The sequence below is a fragment of the Suricata suricatta genome, chromosome 10 (genome assembly GCF_006229205.1).
Source record: "Suricata suricatta isolate VVHF042 chromosome 10, meerkat_22Aug2017_6uvM2_HiC, whole genome shotgun sequence".
Taxonomy (NCBI): domain Eukaryota; kingdom Metazoa; phylum Chordata; class Mammalia; order Carnivora; family Herpestidae; genus Suricata; species Suricata suricatta.
In genome coordinates, this window is record NC_043709.1 from 124,681,267 (window position 1) to 124,707,972 (window position 26,706).

Here is a 26,706-nt window from a genome sequence, read left to right on the forward strand (position 1 = left end):
CGGGTGGCCGGAGCGGGCTCCGGGGCCCGAGCGAGCCTGTGCCTGGGCAGACAAAGGAGGGGCCGCCGCGGGTGGGGGTTGCCCCGCGGGCTTAAAGGTGACCGTCGCACTATTTCCAAACAGTCTGCAAGTAACTTTTCCATTTTTGACTCCTTGCCGTCTCTACTCATCCAGTAAACCCAGTATGTATCTTGGGCGGCGTCTGCACCCATGAAGTCCTAAAAATTGGGTTCCCGTAATATCTCGCTAATCGTCTCCGGGTGCCTTGGGGATGGCATGGTTATGTGCAGCCAGGGTGTGACATGCTGTGTACACGGGGAGGGTAAGGGCCACTTTTGAACTGTGAAGAGGAATCCTGTTGAAGGCGTAAGTTGCAGATCTTCCTCTCCGCGGCAAGATACCGTACCCTTCCTTCCCAGAAAGGCTTACGTCCGTGACAGCGGGGCAAAGTTACGTGAGTTCAGTGAGTGTGATACTGAAGGGAGGTACAGAGAAACGGGACGGGGCTTGTAAGACTTTACATTATTCGTTTTCACCCTGACCGCGTTGCCCTGGCCACGAGTTTGGAGTTCTTTAGTTATCCAAGTTGCTGTAAGTTGAGATAGGATCTGGGATGGCTGGCTGGAGATTTCTTAGTGTCTGTAGTTTCAAGTTGAAAACTTTTAAGTACAAAATTATATACGTTTATAATGAAATTGAAAAATACAGAAAAGAAGGTCACTTATGCCTACCATCCAAACACACCCTGAGGATGAAGGCATTTTAGCTTGATTTATGGCTTGACAGCCATCGTGTGTGTGTGTGTGTGTGTGTGTGTGTGTGTGTGTGAGAGAGAGAGAGAGAGAGAGAGAGAGAGAATAAATGATAAGAATTACTGATTCTTAATCTTTACCAGTCTTATCAGATTGAAATATATCCAGTCTACAATAGTGGTTAGACACTTTCACACAGGATTAATACCTACAAGTTGTCTGAAATATATTTTCTTGTAGCCTTACAAGTGACCACCTAAATAGAAGGGGGGAGGGAGGAAATAGGAAAAATAAAGTACTTTCCACTTAATTTGGAAGAATGAACTGACAGAAAAGTTTTAGGGACTGTGTTCTTTGGGTTTTAGGACTAGTTTGGGGTTTCCCTGTTTTTTTTTTTTTTAATAAAAATATATCAGCTTTTAAAATATTTAAAAAGTAAAATTCTGCGATTTCATAAGAAATATGTGATGGAAAGTCACTTTTTTTTTTTTTTTTTGGTAGAATGAGGAATGATAGAGGTTTTATAGCCAGATACAGGTTTACTTCTGAAAGACTTTGTATTGAGGAAGTAAAAACAAGGATTTCCCTGTGAGTAGTGATTTTGAGTCCATGTGTTCTGTAAAAAAATTCCAAAAGACAACACATTGTTCAACCACAGATTTGGCACTCAGTGCTTTTGTTATTACCTACTTTTCTGTTTTCCACTTGTAAAGTTTTCGGACATTTCATTTCTCCCAGTTTCCGCTGGTAAAATTTCTGGACATTTCCATTACTCCATGCAAAGTAGAAAGAGGTCTTGGAGACAACTTTGTAGAACTGGATTGATCGTGAGGATGATGCAATCCTCTTCTAAGAAGAATTTGCAAGGAGGAAGTTGTGGCTGTGAGCTGTCAGGTGCACTCTTTGTTCCTGTCCCTAACTTGGGGCTCCTTAATCTGCACACAGGCTTTAGACAGAGTTTTTGTGGCTCAGTAGTGACTGGTAAATCAGTGTGTAAGGTATATCGGGAGAAGTACGTAGTCTGTTGTAATGACCAGCGTTCCTTCAGAAATAATGGGGCCTTTCCACATCTAGAAGTCAAAAGAAACTCAAAAAGGACATTTCAGAATTTCTAGATACTATTTTTCAACCCTCCTGTGGCCTTGGACTACGTAAGCACCCTAAAAGCAACGTAAGCCCAGCAGGACTAGAGGTCAGAGTTGAATAGCTTTGTCCTGTTTCTGGGGATGGGGGGAAGGGGGGAGGTGTAAAATTTGGGAGTGGTCCAGTGTTAGGGACTTGATATGGCTGTTTGGGACGGGCGGCCTCTTGCTTCTGTGGACCGTTCCCACATGTTTAAAAGCAGACTTGGTTTGTGTTTTAGGGAAGTGCTATGGGAAATCCTGTTCCTGAACTGTGGGTAGGATGGGTGGTCTTATTCATTCATTTCTTTGATTTCTTGTGTAAAGTGTCACAAATGAAAATAATTTATGGAAAAGATTTATACTTGTTTTCTGTGGGAGGGGTTGCAGGGTAGAAGACTTTTCTCCCAAAAGAAGGTCCAGGGTGGATTACGATTGTGGCTTAGTGTCCTTGTTAATGTCCTGTCCACACCTTCTTCCTTCCAGGATTCTCTGTGCAGAATGTTTTTTAAAGTGGGTCAGGAAATTTGGTTCGGTAAGATCTAGATTTCAGGCATTTGTGGAAGTCCCTGGATATGCTGGGGAGTGGCCACCGCTCGTTGAGTCTAGAGAAAGTAGCGGTGGGCACTGGCCTGTTCCGCATCTCTCTTTGGGCATCTGTGTTGAGAAGGCTAAGGTGCCAATGAGAAGTCTGTGCACAGCCCAGGGCCATGTGGTTCTCATGTGACCCGGCCAGGCTTCATTTTCTTGTATAATTTCCTTGTCTTATCTTGGCCTATTTTTGCTTTTCCTTTGTGAAAGCAAATCATTTTTCTCCCCTTTTCCTTCCTAGTGCAGAAAGTGCTGGGCGTTATCCATCTGAACTTTTCCTTATGCTCAATACTTCGGAAACTCAGCTGAAAAGGAGGTGAGGCTTTTACCCACCTGACGTTATTGATTTCACTTCCCATTAGTAAAAGAAAGAATTTGGCAAGCTGGCGTGGGTTGCCATTTAGCCTTGGCAAATGTAGAGGGGCTCTTTTAAGACTGGTGGGGGAAGCTTTGCTTTTCATTCACTCCTTCACGTAACAGACATTTACTTAGAGCCTCTTCTGTGCCAGCCCTGCACTGGGTGTGTTGTGGGTGACAACTGGTGCGGTCCCTGTCCTCATGGCAGGACAGCTGAGGACGATATTTAAAGGATTGCACATCATACAAACAGTGTTTAATGACAGTCACGTTGAGGGCTGTGAAGGGAGAGTTGCTCTTGGTGAATTAAGGTATCTTCGAAAGAGTGACTAAGTCACAGCTAAGGCCGAGGGGCTGGGTTTCCGACTGCAAGGTGAAGGCTGGGGAGAGGCAGGGGAGGGAAGTGAGCGCTCTGTGCTGCGGGTGATTAGTCTAAGAGCAGGGTGGTAAGGGCATGGCTGAACCCAGGAGGGGGACCTTTCATTTTTGTCTGGAGTGTGGCTGAAGGGTTGGGCCCTTTCTGGCCCCGATTCAGGAGAAACAGGGTAAGGATGTGGTTGTTCCCATGTTCTTGCTAGAGGTTAAACCTCAAGAAACCAGTTGTGGGGGGGACATGGGGTCCTGACCCGAGGGGTTCCCAGGAGCTGAGGGCTAGTGTCTTGCAGAGGGGGCAACTTATTATGATGGTGGCCACGGGAAGTTCTGGTCCAGATGGGAAGATAAGATGGGGTTTGTGGGGAACTTCTGGGAAGACTTAAGAATGAACTCTGGGAGGGAAAACGGAGGAGAGAGGTTCAGAGAAAGGAAGGGATGTTGCTTTAAAACTAGGCGAAGGCATGGGGCGCCTGAGTGGCTCAGTTGGTTAAGAGTTGGACTCCTGATCTTGGCTCAGGTCACCGTCTCATGGTTCATGGGTTCAGGCCCTGGTTCATGGGTTCGAACCCTGTCCATGCTTGGGATATTCTCTCTCTCTCTCTCTCTCTCTCTCTCTCTCTCTCTCTCTCTCCCTCTCTCTCTCCCTCTCTCTCTCCCTCTCTCTCCCTCCCTCCCTCCCTCCCTCCCTCTCCCTCTCCCCCACTCATGTGCACAGGCACACTCTCCTCTCTCAAAATATTAAAAGTAAAATAAAACTGGGTGAATGCTTTAGCTGTTTTACTAAAGATTTCATTCAAGGGGAAGCAGTGGGCACAGAGCACTTGTAAAGCAGTGGCCATGGCCTGTGCTCTGTGGTTGCGTGTACGTGGGGGAGAGGAGGGAGGCATGGTTTAGTGACAGTAATGTCACCATAGCAAATGTCACATAGCAAAGTCTTGGGCTTCTGCGTCATGAGGAAAACCCTCCTGTGGAGTCCATGAAACGGCAGGGGCCTCTGGGCTGTCCGCAGTGCTTTTCCTGCTTGTGCTACTGAGTCATAAACTCCGTCATTAGACCCAGAGGTCTTACATGGGGTGGGGGGGGATGCCCCGCCCAGGCAGCTTTCTGGGTTAAGGACATGTTGTGAAGTTTCCTCTGAAAACAAGATTGAGAGCACGCAGGTTAGAGACCAGCTGTCTGCTTCCTGCCTGGTTGTAGGTACATGTGGTTTGGAGGGTTCATGATTACCTTTTTTGTTGTTAATGCCAGCTTGTGTTGGGCCGAAGAAGCATCTGCGGGCTACTGCCCTGTTCAGTCCCTGCCCTGGGCTGGAGGGCGAGGCTGGGGCGTGGGGTGCATTTCTTAATGTGGAGAGTAGGGGAGAGGTTTGGAGCTTTATTTAAAAAAATTTTTTTAATGTTTATTTTATTTTAAAGAGAGAGAGAGAGAGAGAGAGAGAGAGAGAGAGAGAGAGAGACAGCATGAGCGGGGGACGGGCGGGGGGGGGGGGGGAGACACAGAATCTGAAGCAGGCTCCAGGATCAGAGCTGTCAGCACAGAGCCTGATGCAGGACTCGACCTCATGAACTTCGAGATCATGACCTGAGCTGAAGTTGGATGTTTAACCAACTGAGACACCCAGGTGTGACCCCCCCCCAATTTTTTTTAATGTTTGTTTTTGAAAGAGAGCAAGAGACCGAGCATGAGTGGGGGAGGGACAGAGAGAGAAGGAAACAGAGAATCTGAAGCAGTCTCCAGGTTCCGAGCCTGGTGGTGTGGGCTCAAGCTCACAAACCAGGAGGTCATGACCTGAACCGAAGTCAACGCTTAACTGACTGAGCCACCTGGTGCCCCATAAAAAAATTTTTTTTAATGTTTGTTTATTTTTGAGAGAGAGCGAGAGACAGAGTGGGAGCAGGGGAGGGACAGAGAGACACAAACACGGAATCCGAAGCAGGCTCCAGGCTCTGAACCTGATGGTGCTTTAAAGCCAGAATCCAGGCCCCAGCTCTGTGACCTGCAGCAAGTCACAGAACCCTTACTTTCGAGATGAACCTAATAGGACATACCTCCCCAGCGCGGCAGGGGCAAATTCAAAGTCATGAAGCCCCAAACGCATGGTTCCCAGGACATGGACATGAGGCTGTTGTGCCATTGCCCACAGTCTCATAATTCTGATTTTTAGTGACTCCGTGACAGTGGTGCCAGGATGCTGGGCCCTGCTGCCCACCCCTGTAACCGAGAGCCGTGATCAAACTCAGATGCCAAGACCCGCAGGGAGGGGTGAGGGACTTTCTTCTCCTTTCCTCCTCACCTGGCTCCTGGTAAAGATATTAGAAATGACACATTCTATTCTTTTTTTGCACACAAGGTTTGTCATAATAAATCGTACAGGAGAGAGGACTGTGACTCTGGTGTAAACCTTTCTGAGTCATTATTAACATAAGAAGCACAGAGCACACTCCCTAAGAGTTAAGGTTAAAACTTGTATTTTATCCAGGTTCTCCCAGGCACCTGCTGGATGCTGGGGAGCCTAGGAGACTGTACAGTCAGTCGTGTTATAAACTGCAGTGTAAATGATCAGAAGTTATTTATGAATGTCTAATGGGGACGGGTGAAAATTTCCATGTCCTGGAGGAAGTTAAGAATGTCATTGTGGATACGTCCCTGTAGAAGGACTTTCTAATATTCGTTTCCCTTGTAACTTAATTTCATTTAAAATAGCTAATGCTGTAGTCAGATTTCTTATTTTTCTTATTTTTTTTTATGGGTACCCAGAGTAGAGTAGTGTGTTGGAGAGAGAGAGAGAGAGAGACCTAGATTTTTAAGATGTTCAGAGTCCTAGAGGCGCTTGGGTGAAGCACATGTCCTACCCTTGATTTCGGCTCAAGTCAGTCATGATCTCGTGGGTTCGAGTTCCAGTTCCATGTTGGGCTCCAGGCGGACAGTGCAGAGCCTGCTTGGGATTCTCCCTCCCTCTCTGCACCCCCTCCAGTTCCCTCTCTTCCTCTCTCTCAAAGTAAACAAATTTTTAAAAATTTAAAAAATGTCAGAATCCTAAATGCAAGCTCCCCACTAATAAGTACAATTTCTCAGCAGGCCATTTATTTGTTTTTCTACTTCCTCATCTGTGAAATGGAGGCAGTCACATGTGACCAGCTCTTAAAGTTATCTTGTGGGGGAGGGGAAGCTTGCATGCTCTACAGCTGGTGGGTTCCACAGCTCTGGGCGCTGGGCCCTGTGCTGGGCGTGAAGCCCCCTGGGAAAAAAACCCCCAACAATCAGACGGATTGAGCTAATATTCACGAGGGAAAGGAATCTTGAATAACATCCACACTTCTAGCCCCAGCGACTGCACCAAGGGTGGCTCCGTTGATTGATACGGGGAAATCCGGGGGGGGGGGGGTTAGGGCAGAGGGGAAGGGAGGATGACGGCCCTGCTCACAGCAGCTTCTGAGAGCAATACCCTTACGATTCCCATTTCACAGATGTGGACACTGAGGCTTAGAGAAATGTTTGTCCTGGAATGAAGCTGGGTCAGGATTGGGATCCAAGTCTGATCTTGCCAAGGGTGCATTCTGAACCATTTTTGCTATGCTCTGTAAAGTATCTGAATTTGCTATTCTCAGGGTGGGGTATGAAATGCCTGTGCAGACCCTTCAGAAACACACCTCTCTTATGATAGTGTAGCTTTATTGAGATATAATTTACATTCGCACACTTCACCCATCGTCAGTGCGCAGTGTTAGAGTGTGATGTTTATGTTCTTGAACAGCCATCACCCCAGACCTGTTTTAGATTCTGCAGTCCAGGGGCGCCTGGGTGGCTCAGTCAGTTGAGCGTCCAGCTTCAGTTTAAGTCATCATCTCCAGGTCCCTGAGTTCTAGCCCCGCATCAGGCTCTGTGCTGGCAGCTCTGAGCCTGGAGCCTGCTTTGGATTCTGTGTCTCCCTCTCTCTCTGACCGTCCCCTGCTCATGCTCTCTGTCTCTCAAAAATAAATAAAAAAACATTAAAAAAAATTTTTTTAATGGATTCTGCAGTCCATTCCTGTTCTCATCTCTAGTCTTCAGCAGTCGCTTATCTTTCTTCCATCTGTAGAATTTTGCTTTTTTAGAAGTTTCATCCACACACAGGGAGTCACACAAGGCCTGCTGTGCCTTCCTTTGTTTACTTTAACAGAACGTGTTTGCAGCTCACCCACTGTTGCAGGACGAGGACGACGCATCTGCTTTTGAGGAATGTTTTTTGCCTTTGTCGGAAAGAGGTGCTCTGTGCCGATGAGAATGATTTCCACCGAGATGGGCCTTGAGGAGATGATGGAAATAGCAGTAGCTGGCATTTCCGGAGCACTTACTCTTATGCCGGGCGTGGTGGTGTTCCGGGTCTTCTAAGTGATTCTGCGTGATTCTGCGAGGCCCGAAGCATTATTCGTGTCTGACAAATGAGACAGTAAAGCACAGAGAGGTTAAAAAGCTTGCCCAAGGTGACGATGAGGGCCAGGGTTGAACTCCGACCTTCTCTCTGTATTCCCTGGGCTGTGTTGTTAACACTCTTGACTTCCTGGGCTCAGAAGGGGCTTGGGGTCCTGGCGGGGGTAATGCACTTGCCAGGTACATCCAAAATTACAGCTGTCTGTCCTGCGTTTTTACTTTGGCATTACCATATGGAAATTATAGTGTCTAAAAGTGATTTCGTTCGTGAAGTCGCTTTCTTTTAGGCATAACTTAAGGATGGCACCAAATGAGAACCACTAATTATGTCATTAGAGCTTGTGTTTTTGAGTAATATTTTAAATATCATGTTTACCAGAAATGCCATTTTCGTACAAACTACCCCCGGGGCTACTGCCTGGTTAATGGATGTAATTTAATTAGGCATCATGCATTTTTTCCAAGATGTTTATATAATTATATTACAGATTAATACTTTTCCCCTCTTTGTAACAAAATCTGTATTTAAATAGTATTTTTTTCCATTCACATATAATTTGTATTGGAGGATTTCATATTCCCTATTGAAGAATTCTTTGTGTAACCCTAATATTCTGAAAATTTCCAAAACGTTTTAAACACCTCCTATGTTTTTTCCTTTTTATCTTTACCTTTTTTAAAGACTGTCAAGGAGGTTGCTAAGAGTTGATTATGTAATTTTAGCCATCATGAATGATAGCTTCTTTGGAATAAGGACTAACTTTACACCAGGATTCTGCTGGTTTCTGGGGAGACACTTATGACTGGCCTGTAGCTTACTCACTTTCCAAAACGGATGACGGCTCCTTAAACTAACTCCGTAAAAGTGTAGTACGTCTTTCATTTTTTTAGGGATTTTTGTTTTTATTTTTTATTTTTATGTTTTTATTACTTTTTTAGGGATTTTTAATTACGGTCCCAGTTTACTAAGTTCAAAATAGCAAACATAAAAGCCGCTCTTTATTTTAGAATACATAGTTTTAAGAGTGAAACCATTAACGATATTACATTTTGATCTGAAAAGATTTCCTTCACATCTTTAACCGCCTCCGTAGGGTCAGAACCACAGGGGAGTCTGCTGTGTTTTAGAAGATTAACTGGTTAAGTGGCAGGGTTTTGGAAGTGGCGGAAGGGGACAGCCAGTGTTCCGGGCCCACTACGAGGGGTTCCGCGGAGCTGCGGGGGGGGGGGGGGGGGGGGGGGGCCCTCCTGTGCCTTGGGAAAGCGGGGCTTGGGGACAGAGTTAGAGACTCACAGGGTCACAGTAAAGACGCCATATCTTCAGTTCCCAGCGCCCTCTGCTCACGCTCACTGTTTGGCTGGAGAGTGTGCGTCAGCCCGGAGGCCACCAGCCTGGAGGCCACCGGCGCAGAGCTTCAAGGTTGTAAACAGGCCTTGTCCTGTTCTTTCCTTCCAGGCTTGCTAGCCTTGAGGAGAGGGGCTGTTAGGTTGGAAAGACAAATCAAATCAAAATTTCAGAGAGTAAAAATTGATGGAGCTGTACCTGTGAGGTGTGTGCCCCGTACACTCTGTAAGTCATGTCTCCATTAGATTTGTTTATTCATTTATTTATTTTTAAAGTTTATTTATTTTGAGAGAGAGAGAGCAAGTGGGGGAGGGGCAGACAGAAAGGGAGGTGGGGGTGAGACTCCCAAGCAGGGTCTGTGCTTTGAGCGTGGAGACTAATGCGGGGCTCGATCTCATGAACCTGCGAGATCATGACCTAAGCAGAAACCAAGAGTTGGACTGAGCCACCCAGGCGCCCTTCCATTAGATATTTTAGACAAAGAAAGACAAGAAGCCTAAAGAAACTCAACAGAACTCTCTAGGAAGTCAAGGCAGTAGGCGGAGGACCCCTCAAGAATGCAAAAGGGAAGTTGCCACTTGGGTCTTGGGCCTGTGTTTTCTCCCAGCACACAGGTAACTTGCTTTAAATGCTGATTTTCCTGCTCAGAGCCGTGACCTTATGCTTTTTACAAGAATGGGTTTCAGATGAAGTTGGGGGCTGTTGGAAACCTGTTGACAAAATTTGTTTCTAGAGGAACCTGTAAAATTCTTCTTTGGGTAACCCCAGGCACTGTCTCTTGTTCTACCACCTGTGAATCTTCTGACTCTTTCTTCCTGAGAGTTTCCCCTTCCTGTGTAGGCCCGGGTGGGGCTCAGCCGTCTGTACCCTAGTTCCTGCTGATGGACCCCTGCCCTTTCCTCGTGTGGTGGCCGTTCCAAAGGCTCAGACGGCAAAGCGTCGGGGAACACAGGGATCTGTAGAACCCCCATCTCCCTAGCGTAGATGTCACACCTGGTAGCTTACAGATGTCTTCTGTAGTAGGTTTCTTCTAACTGGGATCAGAACAGAGCCCACACTTGGATTTAATTGTTACACCTCCTGAAGCTTTTTAACTCTGGAGAGCTCTTCTGCCCCACGCTTTACTCCCTGAGCTGTTGATTTGTTGAAGAATCAGATCAGTTGTCCTGGAGAGTGGCCCACATTCTGGACTTGGCAGATAGCTTAAACCTGTTCCCCTAGTCTCTTTTTGTAAACTGGGAGTCAGCCCTCAAGCTGGATTAGACTCATGTCCACTTACTGGGGAAGGATCAGGTTGTTGTTGGTGGTGTGTATTTCGTGGTGCACCATCTCAGGAAAACGTCTGGGTGTCTCCCTTTTGGTGATACTGAGGCGGGTCCCTGCGTTCACGGAGTTGCCACTTGATCCTTCCGTTGTGAATTTCTGCTTTGTCCTTTCCCCCAATGTCTGTTAGCCTCTGTTGAGGGCTGTTGCCCAAATCAAGTATTTCATAAGAGTTGTGTTGATTCTTATTTCTTCATGAACATGGTTAGTGAGAGAGATGGAATTTACACTGGCCAGGGGTCAGGGGAGGCCGGTGATGTGCATGCAGCTGAGGCACGTCTGGAGGACTAATAGAGAAGCAAAGATCGGTCTGGCTTCATCCAGGTATTGTTTGTGAATACTTATCATTAGAGCAAATTACCTTTTGCACAATCTTTTATGAATGCTACTGTGTCAGTTAATTTCATTGTAAGTTTTGCTTAAGCAGCAGCATGAAATTCTGTCCTTCTGTTGCTTACGTAACTTGGGTGCCTGGCCATCACCTAAATTAGGAGATTATGACGTGGGTTTGTGAGATGGAATTCCATGAGATGGTGCACACCAGGGCCGATTATCCTTCTCAGGAGTCATTTTATATCTCCTGACGTGTAAGGACATTTGAGCCCCATCTTTCCTTAGAAAAGGTAAGTCATTGACCAGTTTAAAATTGTGGGAAGAGAATAATAAATATGAATTAGTTTAGTTTCTGTTCCACCCTGACTTAAGAGGAATAGACCTTTAATGACAGTTTTTTGATGTCATTGGTAAGCTCAGAAAGGACAGATTCTTGGAGTGTTTCCAGCAGGAAGTAATCAAGAGCTCCTTTGAAAGGAGGGTAGTTACAGCACACAAATTTAATTTACATACGCTGCACCATCGTTGTGGGGACCTACCAGGACAACTATACCAGCATTCTGATTGGGGGACAGCTTCAACATTTGGAATGGAAATGCATGACAGGCCACCTTTTTGCCACCGGATGTTCCTGAAAACCACTTGTGAAAGGGAACGTCACCAAGCACGTTCTAGGATTCCCACAAGGCAGTCTCGCAATGCGCACTTGTGTTTGTCACCACACACTTGGTATCAGTCAAGTCATGGCTGTGACCAATAAATCCAAAAAGCAAGGTGTGGGTACCGGGAGCCTAAAGGAGTTTGAGGTTGTTAACCACATCACGTCTTCAGAGAGGGTTGGAGCTTGGAGAAGCCATAGAGATCAAGAGGCCATCTAACCCAGATGCCTCCTTTGTTTGTGAATCATCTGAGGCTTGCCTCAGACCACACAGCTCATTACCGGTGAAGATGGAACAGAGCTCAGTTCAGAATGACAGTCACTGATCCTCAGTATTTCTTGCGCACACACTAAGTGCTTTATGTGTGTCACTTTTTGGATCCTCATCCCATGACTGGACACCAGGATCTAGAGACCTCCAGTAACTCATCCAAGGTCACCCGGGCCTGCTGTAGACTTGCTACGGAGAATGTCTACCTACCTCCCCTGTGGCATGGCCTTTCTCTTCACCCCTCCTTGTTTCTCCTTCCTTCCGTTTTATTATTATTTTTCAAACTATTCTTTACTAAAGGGATGCCTTATTCCTTATGGCCCATAAACATTACCATTCTAGAGCCTTCCACATATTCCAAAAATTTACCTTAAAGATCTATAGGCTCTAATTTATTGCAAATATGGTCAATGGAAAGTGAAACATTTGCCATAATACATATTTAAATAATTAATATATTTACTTAACAAGTAGTTCTGCCTGACTTCTTAGCATGGCGAGCTCTTGGGTGATAGATGGTTCAGGACTCTTAGAGGTGTCTAGGTAGGTTTGAACGGGTGGCTTTTATCTTTTGATAAATACCCTGTGCCAACCCAGAGCCTTAAAGACATCATTCCTTTGATCATCACGTAAAACAAATTGCCCCTCACTCTTTACTTGAAAACATCTCCGAGGCACTGGCTGGTGGTGGGGTCTGGGAGGCAGCAGTTTCTGGGCTGAGTCTCGCCCTCTCCTGCTCCTCCCCTGCCATGTTGGTTTTCTGAGCATTAGCCTCTTTGCTTCTAATGACTGGAAGAGTCCCCTTTTTCTCTGTCCACACTGTCCCCGCAGGGCCTGGTGTGGGTGCCACAGGGGTGTTCATTAGACCAGTCGGTGTGTGTTAAGTGAGTCTGCAGGCAGGGGAAATGTGGAGACCCTGCTGATGTCCCGGGATACGTCCCCTGGACGTCTCTTGTACTCTGCTCTGTTGGTGACTTTAAACAATTTGCGGTAAAACACAAACACAGTTGGCTTTGCAGCTGTCCATATATATGCCCGGAATAGCGATTTTTTTTGTTTTGTTTGATTTAAATGCTTCTAAATTGCATTCTTCATGAGCTTCCTGTTTGATTTGTACAGCTGAAATCTGTAATGATTGGATCTACCGAGACTGCTTTTTTCCCCTTCTTTCTCCATTTGTGCCAGAAACAAAACAGCTTACAAATAGTCTGGAACATGTTGCATGCATGTGCTTCTCGGTGAGCCCTCGCACAGAGCTGACTGAATTCGCATGCTTCCTATTTATAGCCTCTTCAGAATAATTGTAAAATGTTAGATACTCCCTCTGCAAACCTCATGTAGATGAACACGACTCTTAAATGGAGATAAATGAGTTTTTACTCAAAGATGGTTCCCTTGATGATCCTCTTTAAATACACACCTGCCATTTTCGCGGAAATGTGTCGCTCCAGTCGCCAGCCCTCGCTAAAGCATTTCCAGTAGTCACAGGGTTGCCTGGGGATGAGGCCTCACGGAACATGGAGCTCCTACAGGGCAGCTGAAGCTCACATGTGCTGAGTAGGGCTAGGACTCTCTTCCCTTGGTCCCCAAGTCAATATGGCTTCCTTCGCGCTCCCTCCCCCTGCCTACTGCCTGTCCTGGCAGTTGCCACCACAGAAGAATATAAACCAAAATCAGAATTTCCTGGTTACTGGGGTGAGGGTGATGATTTTATTGCGGAAAAACAATACTGTTAGAGGAAAAAAAACAACACACAATTCTGTCACCCTAAAAACCTGTCTTTTCAGGGAGCTTGGGTGGCTCAGTCGAAGTGTCCAACTTTGGCTCAGGTCATGATCTCATGGTTTGTGGGTTAAAGCCCTGTGTCAGGCTCTATGCTGACAGCTCAGAGCCTGGAGCCTGCTTCAGGTTCTGTGTCTCCCTCGCTCTGTGCCCCTCCCCTGTTCATGCTCTGTCTGTCTCAAAATAAATAAACATAAAAAAACCTGTCTTTTTTATTGATGTGTGTGTTCTTAGTGCTTGTTTTTACTAATATAAAGTCTTAGAAACATTAAAATAGTTATTTGTAACACCAGAAAAACCCTAGGGATTCATTTGCATGTATGACAACTATTGTGGACTCTTGCCAGTTCACATTTTGACTTTCAGCACAAGCAACTTCCTATGAGTGAATAAATTCATGGTTTCCTTCTAAATAAATAAATATGTAAGAATGTATTTTTAAAGTAAATATATGAGAAGGTGGTTCTCTAGGAACAAGTGTATGAGCTCTTTCCATGACTGTGGAAAGATGGTGTTCACATTGCCTTCCCTGCAAGACGTTGTAAAGTATTGGTTCTCATTGGCACGCCGGGGTGGCTCAGTCAGTATAGCATCTGACTTTGGCTTGGGTCATGATCTCACAGCTTGTGAGTTCGAGCCCCGTGTTGGGCTCTGCCTGTGTTGGGCTCTGTGCTGACAGCTCAGAGCCTGCAGCCTGCTTCAGATTCTGTATCTCCCTTTCTCTCTACCCCTCCCCTGATTGTGCTCTGTCTCTCTCTGTCTCTCTCAACAATAAGGATACCTTACAGAAAATTTTAAAAAGTGTTGGTTATCATTTATTCAAACACTCGCATCCTAGAAAGAATGTGAGCCTTATTCTAGGTAGGCCTGGTGTTATGTAGTAAGTTTTTTTGACCTCTGTGAACTCAAGTTTTCTCATCTCTGTGACGGGACCGTTAGGCAGGGAATGCAGGTAAAGCCCCTGGCGGCCTGCCAGCATGTAGGTGTTAACAAATGTTAGTGTTCTTCCTTGGTGTGCTGGTGTCTGGAGATGATCGTATACATGATTGTTTCCATTCATGCTGTGGAACAAAATATTCAGTTCCATCGGACTCTAAGTTAGAGTTTGCCCAAGGCTTGGAGTGAGTGCCCACTTCACTTGTGCCATCATCCTGGGCCTGCTACACCTCAAGTGCTGAGCCAGTTTTTTAAGTGCTGGTGGAACAGAGAGATGGGTTAGGGAGCTGGGGGAGAGGGGCCAAAGCTGGACTCCGGGGCCTAACTGGAGAAGGGAAGAGAGAATGCTGGACCTGACTTAGCTCAGGGGCCACAGCAAATAGCATACATGGGTGGTGTATTTCTCAACAGTTCCAGAGGTGGGAAGTCCAAGATCAAGGTGCTGACAGATTTGGTCTCTGGTGAGGACCCTCTTCCTGGTTTGTACCCGTGCAAGACGGATGGCCGTCGTGTATCCTCACATGGCATTAAGAGAGGTCATTTCTCACGTGTCTCTTATAAAGGCACTAATCCCATTCACAGGGGCTCTACTCTTGTGACCTAACGCCTCCCAAAGGGCCCACCTCCACATCTATCACACTGGGCTTTAGGGCTTCACCATATGAATTTTGGGGAGATGTAAACATTCAGCCCATGGCAGCGGCCAAGGTGAACAGAGGTTTAGAATCTGTGGACAGGCAAGGCTCTTAGAAAGAAAGCCGTGTTCTGCAGAGAAGGTAGGATTTCAGTGGTCCAGCCTGCGAAGTGGAAGTAAGGAGGATCTGATGAGTGGGTTGGGAACGTCAGCTGACAGAGGAGAAAATTAGGCCAGTAGGTCACCAGTAACCAGGAGTTGGCAGTGGTGCCGAGGAAAGGTTCTTGCCTGGTTTGTTTGTGGGTCACGGGCTCCTATAAATGCATAAACTGACTGCTGGGTGAGGGGTCCAGAGTCAGTGACGAATGGCAGGAGAGCAGCCCCCCAGGTTCACACACAGGGACGACGTACCCTCTGTTTTGTCTGGGATTAGCATGGTTTGTATAATTATTAGTGGAGCCCTCAACCAGACTCCAAAGTGACCTGGGATCCTTGACAAATAATTTGGCTTCCTAGGTACATGTCCACGGCTGCAGGTAAGTGTTTGCTGTGGGACTGAATAAAGATCCTGATCAGGGGCTTCACAGGAGGCTCTCTGGGCAGCCCAAGGCTTCGTGCCTCATCGGAGGAGCTTGGCTACCATCTCTTTGCTTATTATTTGGGTTCCAAAGGACATCCGCGTTATGTTCTATGGCGTTCTTTTTTCTGTGGGTTTATGTTTTCAGTGACTGTTTTGGCAGTGATCCATGAGCATTGTTTCCTGTAATCCAGTCCTACCTCGTGGAACCATCATTGCCCCTCTCTGCCTGGATGTCCTCGGGGGGCTGTGCTTTCCCTGGGGCTCCTGCAGAGCCTCAGCTCCGCCTAATGCCTAGGCCTAGTGAGAGGCAGAAAGGAGGGAGAGAGGAGAGGGCGCTTGGCCTCGTTACTACTCAGCCTGATTAGAAGAGTTTTAAGAAGTCTTGACTGCCTGGCAGTGAGGTGTGAAGGAGTGGCAGGGGTGGTTGGGGTGCACCCGGCTCAGGGCCATCTTGGTACTGTTGGTAATGGACCTGTGTGTGTCTCTTGTTCCCCTTGGCATGGGTTCTCTGTCCCTTCTGCTAAGAGCTCCGTTTCCCAGAAGAGATGATGTTCCTTCTTGAAGTTCCATAAGCACCATTTGATGAGGGTGCCGGCGTCACGCAACACATTGTCCTGTTTTGAGACCGTTTTGTTTGTGATGGAATGGAGCGAAAGCTTCCGCGCACTTGGGCGCCCCAGGATGGGCAGGCAGAGCTCCCCTGCATGTCGTCCCTGCCGGAGAGTGCTTGTCCTCCGGATTTCTGGGTGGTCACCCGATCATGGATTGCATTTTTCCACCCCTGCTCAGAAACTCTGAGTTCGGGGCCCCTCTCATCCTAATCTTGGCCCCCAGAGTGCTGCTGCTTCAGTTTTGCTCCCCTTGCGAGGCAGACCCTGAAGGACCGATGGGGTTCAGACGTGTAGACGAGGTTGGGCTCGCTTCAGTCGTGCCATTTGGACTACAAAGCACGGGAAGAGTGCTCAGCCCGGTTCAGACTCCGCGTGCATCAGCACTGAGATCTGCATGAGTGCTAGGAGTGCCTTTTATTATTTTTTAAATATTTATTTATATTGAGGGAGACAGAGAGAAAGCAAGCAGGCTTGAAACCCTCCCTCCTAAGAACTAGCCTAGAAACCTCCCTGCCCCCACCCACCACCACTACCACCCCTTACAGCAGATCCTTTTAGGGGTGAGCGTTGTCTTGTCCCTGGGCCTTGGTGGTATATTGTGGACTGTCCCGGCCGCGTCGGAAACACAGACAGATGATCCTCCCAGTGAGGGGACAGTGCAGGTTTGGGTGTTTGCCTGCTCTTTGCTTCTGTTCCTTCCTGAACGTTTCCCCTTTCTTCGTGGCGGTGGTGTTGGCAACTCAGCACACAGGTTGGTGGGGCCGAGCCTCTTCTGCTTCCTCCAGCCCCACTTATCCTGCCTTTGTGACTTGGGGCGGGGTGGCATGCCCGGCCACAACTTCCGTGACCCCTGGTAAAACAAATAAACGGAGAGCTACACACCCAGCTTGCGATCTTCCCCGGATGAAGGAACACTGAAATGTAAAAGGAGGGCCGCCGGTGGGTGGGTGACTGTCTGCCCAGAGAGGTGAGCTGACATCCTGTTTTTGGAGTCCTGCGGTCCATGCCGTGGTTCTCTGTGTGTCATGTCACTTGTCATTGATGAGCGGTAGATTCTTTCTCCTGTATGTTTAGCTCTGGGTCACATATACCTCCCGAAAGAGTCCTGACTCTGGATCTTAAATAAGACACAGATTGTCTTTTTTAGCTCGATGGAGAAGGATACATCTTCCCCTTTCCCTCTGGGTAACTTTTATCAAACAAGTAATTTTTCACTGTCCAGTTCCTTCAAAATTTTTTTTATAGTTTATTTATTTTTGAGACACAGAGAGACAGAGCATGGGTGGGGGAGGGGCAGAGAGGGAGACACAGAATCTGAAACAGGCTCCAGGCTCTGAGCTGTCAGCACAGAACCCAACGTGGGGCTCGAACTCACTAACTGTGAAATCATGACCTGAGCAGAAGTCGGCCGCTCAACCACTGAGCCACCCAAGCACGCCTGCAGTTCCTTTAAGAGAGACAGTGTGATTTGGCATTCTCTGGGATCAGAGCGCTTGGGCCCGCCTTCCAGGTCTTCAGTTTACAGCTCTATCAGTAAAATGGGGATAATAGCGTACACTTGATTGAGTTGTATAGACATAACGGCGAGTGCATTAGCGTGCCTGCCTACAGCAAGCCCTCAGGCCAAGGTTAAACAACGTGGGTATGTTATTAACGATGCACTCCTTACCATTCTGGTTCTGGTTTTAGAAGAACAGTTATCTGTTCCCTAGAGGGATGGCCGCTGTCTATTTGCCATTGATGACCAGGGTAAATTGTTTGTGAACGAGGCATGCACTTCTGGGGACAACAGGGAAGTGTGTTTGAGGTGGGCAGTGCCCCAGGAAACCCCATCTCTCTGGCAGCCTGCGGCAGGTGGGGTGATGTGCCCTGTGACGGAAGACAGGGTCTTACTCTAATGCACCGTAACCTGGGGTTCCAGTTGCCGTCACGAGCAGTGTGTGGTCACTATGCCAGATCTGAGTCTGTCCGCCTGGGCGAGCCGCCCCCACAATCTCCAGCATTAATCCTGAGCGCCCTACTGTGTGTCTTCTTACGGGGACTGGGCATTGATTCCACAGCTATTAAGGGTGTGGACACCTGCAGGTGAACCCGGAAGTGAGATGGTCCCCGGAACCTGGCAGTGCCTTTAAAACGCTGGGGCAGGGGGGGTCTGATTCCCGAATCAGTCATTCCTCCAAGCGTTGGAGTGCATCAGACGCCGGTCTGGCCCCTGCCACCTCCCTGACCCAGTTTCCAACCACTTCCCTCCTCCCCTCGCTCCAGCCACATTGGCCTCTGTACTGTTTTTCCTAAACAAGTCCAGCACACGCTTGCCCAGCGCCTGTGGGGATCTCCAGATCCGCTCTCTGGAAAGCTCATTCCAGATACCAAGAGGCCTGTCACCCCTTATAAAACCGGCCCCCTGACCTGCACCCTGTTACCTACCCTGCTAACACTTGACCAGACATGCTATAGAGACACCTTATAAGCTCCTTGGCTTTCCTGCCTGTCTTTCCCTCCCCCTGCTCCCCCAGGAGCACGTAAAGTGCATGAAACCAGTGTTTCCAGCAACAAGGACTCTGCTTTGTTCTTGGTTTGCTGTAACCCCAGGCGTCCTTCCACTGTTCTCTGCCGCCCAGGCAACTCAGGGTCAGAGTTCCTTAGGGTTTAATCCCCGAGGATAGCTAAATCTTGTTGTCTCCGTAAGGAAGGAGATATTTGGGCAGAAATTTTTGCAGAACGCGTTGTTGTAAGTTCCATCTTGGTATGAGGTCAGGGCCTTGGGATGCCAACTATGAGGATCACAGTAGCATTTCCTTTTGGTAAATTAAAATGAAAGGAAGTGAATTCAAGGCCAAGCATAATCTATGGCTTTGCCCTTTAACAGTTTGTATTTTTTAAATTCGAAAATAGCCGTGTGTTCTGTCAGCTTTTATTTGTGGGTAAATGAGCGAGGGATACTGTTCACACTGTCGTTCTTTGCTCACACTCTTGTTTCTGCCGTACTGTGGCCGTGACTTGTAAATTTTACCCCTGTCTCCTCCCAGGTATTGAGTAGTCAGTCTGGTTTTGAGATTCTCTTGCCTCTGTGTGTTTTTATATGGGTGATGCTACTGACGGAAAGTTCTGTGTTCACTTAGAGTTTCCATTTCTTTGCCTGATAAGCCCAGGGAAGCAGTTTAGGGTAGTTTGCCAGCTGGGTAGGGAGGTAGGAACTTGTAAGTCATGAGTAGGGTTTGGAGGTGAATCTTTCATGGGTTTTATCTGGTTTATTCCAATTGTAAGGTTCTGGTTACTTTGCAGTAGAAGACTTTAAAAGGAATCTGCACAGTAATAGGGAAAACAGATACCTGGCTTCTGAATATTAAAATACAGTGTGTAAGCATTGCTGTTTCCAAAGGAATGGAGTCCAGTTATTCAGTAGTAACTCTGTGCCTCCCTGTGTTCCAAGACTGGGCCGGTTGCTGTTGATGTTTAGAAGTGATGCTTAAAACCTACTTTTGAGAAGCTTACCTTCCAATAAATGAGTTTTCAAAATTGGTGTGTCAATGGTAATGGTTTCATAAACCATTAAGAAAGTAAGTATCTTTTCTCTTAAAAAATCAGTTTATTTACTGACTTGAGCTTAATGCATACCATAAGTGAGCAGGTCCTTTTCTGGTGTCTGGTTCCAGGGTTTTTCCGAGATGTCTGTAGAAATTAATAGAACGTGAATGTGGGGTTTGTTGTTGTTGTTTTTGTTTTGTTACAATTTGGGGCCAGTCTTAAGATTTGTGAACCACGCTCTCCTTTTTGGAGCCTATTTGAACAAAAACATTGTTTTGTGGAGAGCGTGGTTGGAAGAGGAACTTAGGAGGATGGTAAATTGCAGGTGAAGTAAATCCCTGCCTTCTCTGAGTTGACATTTGATTGTGTCATTGGAAGTTCTCAACAATTAGTCAGGCACCGTGTGCCTACGTCTCTTCTGCCACTCCTTCATTTTAATCTCTTCTAAAATTGTCATGTTTGTCTTTGACTCAACAGGAATTCTCTATACATTGTTCTGGTGACCGAGTGCAGTTTGTTTTCTTGCCTTATCAGTGGCCCTTGCTTGCTTCCTGACTATATGGACTGACTGTAGATCCTAAATTAAAAAACCTATTAGACCAAAAAGTGAACGACTTGCCAAGATCCCGTCTCTTGTCGTGTTTGAGGTGGATTTTTCTTCCCCAAGTAAAGATGGGTCATATTTATAAGCTTGGTAGTATTATTTCAGAATCTTTGAAGGAAATGTGTATCCATGATAGGGAAGGAACTTGTTTATTCTGGGGTTTTCTTCTTTATGTTTCTTTATTTTAAATGTTTATATCTTTATTTTGAGATAGAGGTAGAGAAAGAGGGAGAAAGAGAATCCCAAGCACAGAGCCTGACGTAGGGCTCTATCTAGTCTATGAACCTGTGAGATTATGACCTGAGCCGAAATCAAGAGTCCGATGCTTAACCGCCTGACCCACCCAGGCCCCCCCTCTTTTGTATATTTCTAACTTTGAGAATATCACTTAGATTTGGCAAGATGAGAAAAGGTGAATAAAAATGGGTTGAGTTTGTGGAAATGTATTAACTTACGTTTATTAAACTTCTAATGGATGACCCAGTGTCTTGGGCACAGATCAGGATGCAGGATATTTACCCTTGGGGAGTTTACATCTGTTAGGGAGGCTAGGCCCATACTTAGCTTTAACAGATAGGTTAAACAAAGTAGCTGCTCATTCGTTGGAAGTGAAGTTGGTAGCATTTTGCTTATTGAATTTGCCTGATTTGAAAAAGGCTTTGTCCTTTCATACACGTGGGCCTAAAGACGGAGAGCCCTGTGAAGCCCTATGTAGACGTAGACATAGGCACCCGCTTTGGGGCTGAGATCGTTCGGGAGGAACTGAGGAAAGGAGCCCCCATTCTCAGTGGTATTAATGCTATTCAATACCTTTAATAAAACTTATTTTAACTCCTTATATCTCCTGGCCCACTGTAGCCATAAAAATACTAATCACCCAAAAATGCTCATTTGGAGAAAAAAATACCTTTGATGTTGGAGTTCTATGTGAATGGAAACTTGTGTACTGTACATACGTCGTTCATTTGCATTTGTGGAAAAGACCTGGGGCCTGCTCCTCCCGAGTTCCCTCTGTGGACATGTGTTCTCGTATTATAAATACAGCTTAAGGGGCTTGGCATTTGAGGACACAGGGTCTGAAATTCGGGCAAGAGAACAAGGCCCCTCCTCCATTTTTGAGAGCTGAAATCCTCAGCTCTCAACTTAAAAAACAAGGGCAGACACTGTCTTTGAGATAAAAGGAGTTTTTAAAAAGAACCAATTTTGTGATCAAAGAGAGCCTTGGATGATTGTACTCTTTCTGAGCTCCTGCTTGAAATCGGTGTTGATTCTTTTTCCTTCTTTTTAATAGTGACACATATTAACCCCATAATACTTTGGGAAGATTTTTCTAATTTTCCAGTAACATACCCTTTCTCTAGTGATCCGATAATGTCTATTCTTAACTAAATTTTCACAGTGTTCTCAACTTTTTCATCAACATTTTGGGGGGGGAACATTGTGACTTTAATTTAGTAATAAACATCCCTATCCCTGTTTTATAGTTAGAATAAACTAAGGCTCAGTAGTATATGTTGAAAACAGTGTTAGGATTCTAGCTATTAAAAAAAAAACACACAACAGCTCAGTCTCTCCTGTGGTTCTTTTTTACTCTGACACACCGCTGCCACACTCCACACTTGTGACACCTGGTGTGTGGGGTTTTCCCCACTAAGCATTTCTCAGTGACCTCTGCTGTGTGTCCTGCAAGTTACCTCAGTCCTGACGCTCTGCCCGGCTGTAGTCTCACGTGACGGCCCCTCCCCCTTCAGACCCCAACTGCAGGAATTCGGTTCCAGGTTACCTCCATCTTCTGCCCTGCTTGTCCCGTCCTTCCCATGGCCTCCTCCCCCTTGGATCTGATTGGGTTAGAATGGCTCACAGAACTCGGGGAAACACTTGTTTACCAGTTTATTGAAGGCTATGATGGAGGACACAGATGAAAACCCAGGGAAGAAATACAGGGGGCCAGGTCTAGGCGGGTCCTGCGTGCAGGGGCTTCGGTCCCCATGGATTCGAGGTGCATCAGGCCCCTACTATATGGATACGTTCACCAGCCCAGAAGCTCTTTGAACTTCGCATGTTGGGGATTTTCATGGAGGCTTCCTCATGGAGGCATCATCAATTATTAACTTTCTAAGAACTGACAGGTGGGGCTGAAATTTCCAAGCTTCTTTTTTTTTAAATTTTTTTTAATGTTTGTTTTTGAGAGAGAGAGAGACAGAGAGAGACACAGAGCATGGGCAGGGGAGGGACAGAGAAGGAGACACAGAATCTGCAGCAGGTTCCAGGCTCTGAGCTGGATCATGAGATCATGACCTGAGCCAAAGCCGGACGCTTAACCAACTGAGCCACCCAGGCGCCCTGTGAAAATTCCAAGCTTCTGATCATGGGTTGGTCATTCTGGTGACCAGCCCCCATCAGGAGCCCACCCAGAGTTGCCTCGGTAGAATGGTGCTCTTACCACTTAGGAATTTACACGAGTTCCAGAGCCCCATTCAGGATGGGGTCAAAGACCGACTCTTAGAACAAGAGGTGCTCCTAGTGCTGGAGTTTTGGAACTCTGTGTCAGGAACTGGGGACAGAGACTAATATATATATGTTTTACTATCTCACGCTAATGCTACAGAATATTCCTGGAAATTTTTTCCCTAGTTGTTCCAATTCCATTAATACCATGTAGTATGGAAGTATGACCATGTAGTGTATAATTCATTTTTTAGGGGAGTTTCTCAGTTGTTGACTCCTTTCTAACTCAGTGGTTAATTTTTTATTTTTTATTGTGCTAACATAACATAAAATTTGCCATTTTTAAATGGTTTTTTAATCTTGAGTAGAGGTGACACACAATGGTCTTAAGCATTTTTAAGCATATGGGTCAGTGCCATTCAATACATTCACAGTAAAATTTTTTATGTTTATTTATTTATTTTGAGAGAGAGACTGAGAGAGTGAGCCGAGGGGAAGGCAGAAAGAGGGAGAAAGAATCCCAAGCAGGCCGCACATTGTCAGTACAGAGCCGGATGCAGGGCTTGAACTCACATGAGAGCATGACATGAGCCGAAACTAGGAGTCTTAGCTGACTGAGCCACCCAGGCGCCCAGTATGTTCGCATTGTTGTGCAGCCATCACGACCACCCATCGCCAGAACATTTTCATCTTTTCATGGAAATTCTGTATCAGTAAACACTAACTCCTTGTTCTTTCCTACCCCCAGCCCTGGCAACCCCCAGGGGTCTCTCTAAATTCGATTACTGCAGACATCTCATTTAAAGGGAATGATACAATATATTCATCTTATCGTCCAACATAATGTCATCATTGTTCATCCATGTTGTAGCAGGTGTCAGAATTTCCTTCCTTCCTTCTTTCTTTATTTACTTATTTTGAGAGAGAGAGAATCCTAAGCAGGCTCTGTGGTATCAGCACAGAGCCTGACGCGGGACTCCGTCTCAGAAACTGTGAGATCTTGCTCTGAGCCAAAATCAAGAGTTGGACACTTAACTGACTGAACCACCCAGGCACCCCAGACTTTTATTCCTTTTAAAGGCTGACTAATATTTCACTGTACGTTTTGTTTACAAATCTATCCTTTGATGGATCTCTTTATTTTATACTGCGGGTCACAATCAGTACTTTTATAACAGAAAACACGATAGGAAATATGTGCCATGTTAGGGATTAGTACAGTTCGGTGAAGCATGTGTGTGATTTACTGAACCCTGTGGGTTTTCCGTGTTTTTTCACAGGTGGAGGGGAGCTGCGGTCTTAGGCACCTGCCAGGTCTCAGGACACTTTGCAGGTGGGGAGGGCGCCATGTTTGCTGTGTTGTGGGAGGAGCAGGAAGGGCTGACTGACTCATGTCAACAGTGATGCCTTTGGAAGGAATTCGCGTGAATCACATGTGAGCCAAGCAGCATGGTTTGTAAACAGTTTCCAGGGTTTTCCATGGAGCCTCCCTCTGTGCTGCTCCTCAGGTTCTTTCTGTGTGTCACTGCTGTGTGTCAGGCTTGGTCAGGGAGCACGTGTACTGTGGGCCAGCGCTGAAGTTAGCTCACTGAGTGTGTCTTGTGTGTGCCTCCCTAAGGGTAATGTCCCACCCCGTGCCTTGGTCTAGAGCTGATATTTTCTCATAGTTTAATAACAATCTAGATCTAGGAGGAGATGTCTCTGGCTTAGAGAGGCAGACCATCCCTTGCCCAGAGTTTCACACAGGTAGTTGGGGCAGAATTAGGAACAGAGCTCAAGGCCCTCCTTCCCCTGGTTGTAGGTTTTCATTATATTAAACACTTTCCCCACAATAGAAACTTCCTAGCACATTTCATAAGTAGACCATATGTCATGAATTAGGATCCTTCGGAGCTCAAGTTTTAGTTGACCTAAAGCCTTTATGCTGTAGGCATTGCCACATGGTAGCATCACGGTGACTATTAAGGCCTAACCTCTCGTGGTGGGGAGGGTATTTATAAGCAGTTGGAAAGGTGACTTGAGTGTGGTTAAGGTGTGTGAATGTTGGGCAGGGGACGGTGCCCATGCAGGCCCGGGGAGATCCCCACGCATTCGACTTGTTTGTATATGTGTATTGTCACACCACTTAAAGAGGGTGCTGATTCATAGGTGGATGTGTTTGCTTTTGTGATTAGATTTCAGTGAGTGTGTATAGAGGGTATTTGCTTTCAAGCAGAGTAGCTGCTGTTTTATGCAGGTTCTGCTTGTGCTGCCAGGGACAGCATGTTCCATTGGTCTGGAAGGTCAGTAACTGGTACCAGAGTTGGAACAGTTTGTTTTGCATTGTTTGCTCTTGTTTCTATGCCTCATGAGGTCATTCATTTGCACATGGAGATGGATATGCCAACTTTCCCGCTTTCTGGACTTGCTACAGCATCTCCCTTTGAAGTTGAACTTTGTCTGTTTTGATTTCCAGTAAGAGAGCTTTTTGGGGAGGGGCAGGTGTGGTGGTAAATTCCTGTTTGGGGGGCTTTTCCTGCCTTCTCCAAGGCGCCACTGCTATTGGGAGGTGCAGTCTTACTGGGGTCTTTTGATCTGTTGCCTTGAGTGAGGAACCTGCAAATATCCAGTTTAGCAGTCATTGTCAGTGACCTGTTTGTTCTCAGTAACGTTTTGTCGCTTATGCTTTGAGTAGGTGACAAGCCGGGGCAATTTCCTGGGCAAAGTTTGTTTTACTAAAGGCTTTTTTTTTTTTTTTTTTTTTTTTTTTGAATGATTGGGGCCACCTGGGTGGCTCAGTTGGTTGAGCGTCCGACTTCGGCTCAGGTCATCATCTCACGGCTGGTGAGTTCAAGCCCTGCGTTGGGCTCTGTGCTGACAGTCCAGAGCCTGGAGCCTGCTTTAGCTTCAGTGTCTTCTCTCTCTCTACCCCTCCCCAACTCACACTCTGTCTCTTTCTTTCTCTTAAACATAAGCAAACATTTAAAAATTTTTAAAAAACATTAAAACTTTGAATGGTCATGAATAAAGCATAAACAAGAAAATGTGTATCTGAAAAGATCTTGAGATCTTTCCATGGGTCAGTGAACAGTCTTTCAAATGTGTGAACTTGAACTTGTGGGTTTAACAGAACAGCAGACCTGTATGATACAAGGCTGAATAAAAAGTCGCATCTTGTTATAGTTTTGGACATCATGTCTTTGCCAGGGAGAGCTCTCTGTAAGAGGCTATTTTTTTTTTCCCCCTGAAGATCTCTTCAAATGCCCAACCAACTCTGTCATACTCTGAATGAGTTGTACTTTACCTTTAGAAATATCTTTGTATCCAGCATGTTTTATCCCCATGTATTTATCCATCCTCCATTCGGTGTTTGGGATCCTGATGTTTAAATTGTGCAATTTCTTTGAAGACTCATGCTTCTGTGACTATCCCATGGACGGATACGTATTTTGAAGTACTTCATTTTAGCCAGACAGCACCTGATTTGAAATTGTTTTGCTTATTGCTTTCCCCTTCTCCCTCGTGGTTGTGGATAGAAAAAACACACGTGTGCCAGAGCAGCAAACCACTCTGAGGGGCTCCGAGTTGAATTTGCGTCTTGTTCCTTGGTTGGGATCAGGAAAGATGGGTTCTTGGGTGTCCATTATGAAAGTCTGTTCGGTCTCTGTCAGTACCTGTCTAGTATGACAAGGGATGTAAGTGCTCGTGTGTAATATTTTCACAGTGGCCTTGACTTGTCTTACTACCTACTACCGCACCACGCTCCTGACTGGTCTAGATGTGCACAGATGTTTGGTGACAGCCTAATGTTGATAGAGACCAATAGATCTCTCTGTCCCCCCTCACCCCCCACACTGGTTTTCGTTTTGTGTGTATGTATCTGTGTGTGTTTTTGGTAGGTGCAATGTCTTTTCATTTGAGAAAAAAAATACAGGTTTGGTTTTTTTTTTTTTAAACCTTACTAGCATAGGGTTCTCATCTACCTTGTTCACATTTATATTTATGTATAAATTAAATTTTATATATCCTGGCTTAACTTTTGAAGGCTTTAATTTATAAAAGAGTTCT

The 26,706-nt window shown here is 46.1% G+C and overlaps 1 protein-coding gene across 1 annotated transcript in view; it reads left to right on the forward strand.

Annotated features, from left to right (window-relative positions):
• Positions 1-2,720: 2,720 nt before the first annotated feature.
• Positions 2,721-26,706, forward strand: part of FAM107B (family with sequence similarity 107 member B) — a 74,303-nt gene continuing 50,317 nt past the window's right edge. The window contains exon 1 of the mRNA XM_029953889.1: positions 2,721-2,780. The gene's annotated coding sequence lies outside the window, so the exon portion shown is untranslated. The remainder of the gene's footprint in view (positions 2,781-26,706) is intronic.